The sequence below is a fragment of the Paroedura picta genome, chromosome 10 (assembly GCF_049243985.1).
Source record: "Paroedura picta isolate Pp20150507F chromosome 10, Ppicta_v3.0, whole genome shotgun sequence".
Classification (NCBI taxonomy): domain Eukaryota; kingdom Metazoa; phylum Chordata; class Lepidosauria; order Squamata; family Gekkonidae; genus Paroedura; species Paroedura picta.
In genome coordinates, this window is record NC_135378.1 from 72,798,341 (window position 1) to 72,804,340 (window position 6,000).

Sequence of the window (6,000 nt, forward strand, 5' to 3'; positions counted from 1 at the left end):
AAAAGAAAAAAAATCGACTTGAATTTCGGTGACTTGCTATTTAGATGCCTTTGTGTGCATTTGGTGGCTGCCTATGGACCCAATTAACCTTGCAATCAGTTCTTCTGGTAGCATAATGAATAGATGTTTTGCAACACCCTGAGCCTGACTGGAAAGGGCAGTCTATACATTAAATAACATTGCTTCCTGAATAGGCACAAAGCAGACAATCTATCCAATGCTGATCATTTAATCTGTGTATTGGACATAAACGATACAAAGGCGAGCAAGAGGGAAGAAGAAGAAGAAGAAGAAGAAGAAGAAGAAGAAGAAGAAGAAGAAGAAGAAGAAGAAGAAGAAGAAGAAGAAGAAGAAGAAGAAGAAGAAGAAGAAGAAGAAGAAGAAGAAGAAGAAGAAGAAGAAGAAGAAGAAGAAGAAGAAGAAGAAGAAGAAGAAGAAGAAGAAGAAGAAGAAGAAGAAGAAGAAGAAGAAGAAGAAGAAGAAGAAGAAGAAGAAGAAGAAGAAGAAGAGTTGGTTCTTATATGCCGCTTTTCCCTACCCAAAGGAGGCTCAAAGCGTCTTACAGTCGCCTTCCCTTTCCTCGCCCCACTACAGACACCCTGTGGGGTGGGTGAGGCCGAGAGAGCCCTGATATCACTGCTCGGTCAGAACAGCTTTATCAGTGCTGTGACTAGCCCAAGGTCACCCAGCTGGCTGCATGTGGGGGAGCGCAGAATCGAACCTGGCATGCCAGATTAGAAGTCTGCACTCCTAACCACTACACCAAACTGGCTCAAGTAAGTCACTTGCAACCTGATCATCACCACAAGGAGCATATTCCTTTTTTCTGGGAACAGAAATTTTAGATTGTGGATAATAGGGGTGGGCACACACACACACACACAACATCTGTATTTTTCATATTTGGTTATATTGGACCTGATATTAGGCCTGCTAGTTATTATTAAGGCCTGACAGCTATTGCAGAGAAATAAGGCTGCTCAACACAGATATATTTCAACAGAGAACATTAAGGGAAGTGTGTCAGAGTGCTTCAGACATTTATTAATTCTTTTCATTCTTTCCTTACTTTATGCTTAAAGTTATGCTTAAATGCGGGATCTGCAACAAATAGCTCTAGGGTGATTGGTTGGGTTCCCAGCTCTGGATCAAGAAATATTTGGAGATTTGGGGGATGGAGCCAAGAATGGACAGGATTTGGAAGAGAGAAGGATCTTCTTGGAGTATAATGTTATGGATTCCACCCTCCAAGGCAGCCATTTTCTCCAGGCCATCTGTCACCTTGAGATGAACTGTAAAACCAGATGATTTCCCAGGTCCCATCTGGGGAATGGCATTCCTAGCTACGGGCAACTTGCCAATTGCTGACTCATGAATCCACCAGTAGGGCTAGGAAAAGATCATGAAGAGTTCTGCTGTAGACTTTAGTTTTTTAAAGGTGTTTATATAATGGGATCCCACACACACACACACACAGAGACACCTCTGTTGCTTAGCTGATTTCTGGAGTTTTTCCAAGTCCACATTCTATTTCCAGGACAGAACAAAACTTGGAAACCCGCCCAGGGCAGTAGCTTGGAATATTTTTCATTACTCAGTAGCTCTCATTAAATAAAGGGCTGGTGACCCTGGCTTAATAATAACCAATAAAATCTAAAACAAAATTGATGTTAGCATCAGAGCAGTAGTCCACATCCATATTTAATACAAACTGCAGCAAAATCAGAAAATTATCCTCAAGCACTGTACAGTCTTACAAGTACTCCTGAAAACAGAAAGGAACAGGGAAGTTCTTGTTTCTAGTGGCAGCTCTTTCCAAAGAATTCAAGAGGCCATGGAATGGGCTGCTTCAGATCATGTCTCTGCATTGGAAAGCACTGAGAGAAAGATCGTTGGGGTATGCAGAGTTTGTGCAAGGGCTCATCTAGTGACAGCGGATTCCTTTATCCTTGAAACAATCTAGAAAAGTAAGTTTGCATAATTACCCCCTTACTACAAGTAGGAGCCTGAGCCAGAGAAGACTGGCTTAGTCAAGGCCTCCTAATGAATTCATGGCAGTGGTGAGATTTCAGCCAGGGACTTCCTGATGTATAGCTCAATCTCTTAGCCCCTTTCTTAAGCAACTACCAATTTTTAAGCAACTACAAGTCAATATGTCAAACATTTATGAAAGAATAAGCCATGTCTGCTGCTTTCCATTACTCTTCAAATGATCATGATCTTTATCCCTAGCTCTCCGAACCCCAGATGTGCTGTGGTCTCAGACTATCTCTGACTTTGACAGAGAGAGATTTGAGAGCTGCCAGGTCTCCCACTATCAAAAAGAGAGAGAGAAAAAAACCTACCCCAAGGCTACTAACAATATTTTCAAAATGTATACAGAATAAAGAAAAGTAAAGTAAAAAGTATCTTCTTTCTATGTTCTATGTTGTTTTATTGTAGGATCCAACCAGAATGATTTCTAGATATCTCCTTTTCAAAGAGTCATTTTCCTCAGTGCTTGTCCTAAACATAAATGCTCAAAATTAGTACCTTTTAACATTGAAAGAAATTTGTTGTTGTTGTTAGTTGCGAAGTCGTGTCCGACCCATCGTGACCCCATGGACAATGATCCCCCAGGCCTTCCTGTCCTCTACCATTCCCTGGAGTCCATTTAAGTTTGCATGAAAAATAAAAATAAAGCTATACCATAGTATACCACTATGGCAGAATGCCTCCTGCCATCAGACATATTTGACATTGTGTGCCCCACCATGTCATTTGGGGGGGGGGGGAGGAGGAGCTCTAAGGATCCAAGAACTCTATGTCTTTACCATAGAGTTTCTTGTAGTTCCTAGAGCTACATGACACCTTTTCCAGTTTTTCACAGATATCATAGGCCTCCATCACCCTCAAACCACCCTCCAGTTGCCAAGCACAATTTAGGTAATCCTAAATAATCAACATGTGCAAATTCTCATCTGGTGCTGGGATTGGTTTGAGGAACTTGCTTCTAAATGTACTATAGACCACTTTGAGTACTGCTGATCAGGATTTCAGATTAATTTTCATTCAAACTAATCTTTGTTATGAGATGACCTCTAATCTCTGCATCTTTAATTTTTATTTCTCCATTCTTTTAAGGAAACATTTCTCAATAAGTCACTATGAGGATGGAGGAATATTTTCCTCATTCTAAATCCTAATCAGGTTTTTTTAAAACAAAAATTCTATATTTGACATTCATTTTGACAGATGTATTATATTTTGCTTAACAACAATAAGAAAACCAGCATTTCCCCCCTTTCCATGAACCATTTCTAGTCTTTACAAAATCCACAGCAGCCTTGTTTCATAGCAACAGGGGGAGAAATTGCTCTCAGTCTACACAAACATAATTTACAGTGTTGCATTTTTTCAGACTAATAAAAAAAAACCCATCCCAAATGTTTTGTGAATTTCATAGGAATTATTCATATTACTTGAAATCAATAAAAAGTTTAGAAGTAGACAATAGCATTTGGCTGCTTGTGTTTTAATAGTGAGAACCTTGAATTCATAAACCATTTCAGCAGAACACCAGTGTACCTAAGGTCTCATCTCTAATGGTAGTGTGATTTCCCCAGCACAACACCCTGAAGATTAAGTCATATAGACAAGTGGGGGAGGCCCAAGACATTTGCAGGGACTGGAATAAAAGTTCCTAGAGGGAGGGGAAAGATTAGAAAGCTTCCTCCTTGCAAGTGCTGCTCTGCCCAGGTTGTACAGGTTTCAAGCATTTGTCAATCAACTAAACCCATGTACGTAATATTTAAGGATCTGCATATCCAACATCAAAACAGTAGAGAACAAAAAAGAGTAACCAACACTAGAATGAAAGAGATATGAAATATGGAACATTAGTTCATCCCCGTATATCATAGGTAAGGAAACAGGGTAGTAGGAAAAGAATCTCTGTGGGAGATCTGGAGGGAAGAAGAAAACTGGTTTCGGTATTTGGATGAGCTTCAGGGGAGGGACCAGAGGAATGGTGTGCATAGCAGAATGGCCTATACCATGGTTTGGGACTAGTACACATTTATTTATTTATTTCTATTTCTATCTCCACCCCTCCCAGACACTGGCTCTGAGCAGTTTACAACATATAGGTTGCAATTAAAACAGGCAGTTAAAATAGTTAACAGTTAAAAATAGAAAGTGCTTATAGAGCACTTAGGATTCTGTAACCACTGATCTTGGCTTACTTGCAAATATTTCTTTCATTCATTACAGGAGGAGAACTCTAATTGGTTCTTGTAGGAAGGGGTCGTTTAATGAAGTGGCATGTGATACATGTTTAGACTCTGTGAAGTCCCCATAATAAACTGTAAGAAGTTGCCAAAGAGGCCTATTCCGTATGCTTAGCAGAACAAAGAAGGAGAATCTTTGGATGGTACAGTGGTCTATAACCACTCCTGACTGCATTGTGGAAGGGTCATATTTTAATGCTCCCTCATGAAACAATAGCCTGATAATAAAAATGAGTAGAATATTGTAGAGAGAAGCATTGATTTATTTCCTTGCTTGCTGTGCTAATTTGGAATTCATAAAGTTTTTGGGAAATGAAGGGGAAAAGGCAAGGATATTTGAGCAGCCTCTCTATGCCCTGCCCATATTTCTTCACCCTGATTTAACTAAGATGTACACACACAAAAATATGTGTACATCCACAGATCAATGGTTTGCCAGATCACAAATTTTGGATATAATTTATTTTCATTTTTTGCTGCCAAGCTTGCAGACAATTTAAAGCAAACCCGTAGGTTATCAAGGAAAGAACTGTTCAGAAGTGGTTTGCTGTTGCCCACATCTGTATCATGTCCCCGGTATTCTTTTCTTTGGTACCCTCCCATCTCAATACTAGGCCTAGTCTGCACACAATAGATAATGCACTTTCAATGCACTTTAGAAGTAGATTTTCCTGTTCAGCACAGGAAAATCCAGCTGCCAAAGCACATTGAAAGTGCATTATCCTATGTGTGCAGAATAGGCCCAGGATATATTGTGCTTGGCCTGATGATGTTGGGTTAAATCATAGGCACATTCAAACATGTATATCAGTGCTAGACATCTGAACTGAATTGCTTTCAGTTGAATACCAATGCGCATTCAATTCATGCAGTAGTCTTTCTCCTTCTTTAGGATTTGGGGAGCATTGGTACTCTGTACCATCAAGAGTACAAGGAGTTCACTTCTTCCCTCCATCTTCTTGTCTATTTATGGGACACCCACTGTAGCAGTAGGAAGTTTTATATTTGTGTGTAAAAATTTTGCAAGTATAACATTTTCCTAACTGAATCTCACCCATTTATGTATTTGCACTCCTATTTCTGGCTGAGGTTCACTTGGATAGATTCCTATTAAACTTTCTTTTAATAATCTGACCTCTTCTAAACTTATTCTCTCAATATATTTCTCATGCTCTTGACTGTTGCAGGCATCAATCAAAAAGGATAGCTCTTGAGGGATTTCTTTTATTAATCATATAGCTTCAGTGGCATATGCAAAAAGACTTTCTTTATACCTTGTGAGAATTTAAAGATACAAGTGAGTCAAATGCTTAAGATACAGTATGAGTTTTCCCCCCTCCTTTAAGAGCAGGATTTATAGGATTCATAGGATTTATATTTAGGTCCAAAGGTGCCTTCATGTCTCAACAGACTTAAAGGGCTTTCAAGGCAAGTAAAAAAACAGAGGTGATTTGCCACTGCCTTCTTCTGCAGAGCCTTTCTAGGTGGTCTTCCATCCAAGTACCAACCCAGCTTAGCTACCAAGATGTGAAAAGTCTATAACATTTTGCCTTCGTTCCCTCATAACATTTGTAGGGATATGGTATATTGTCATGAAAATCCTAATGAGGAGTAATGGGCATGAACCCCCAAAATGTAGTTCAGTTCATGGTTACTGGGTGAACCATGAACCAAACCATGAACCCCATGAACCCAGTCAGCTCACATATAAACTGAACCATGTTCAGGAGCT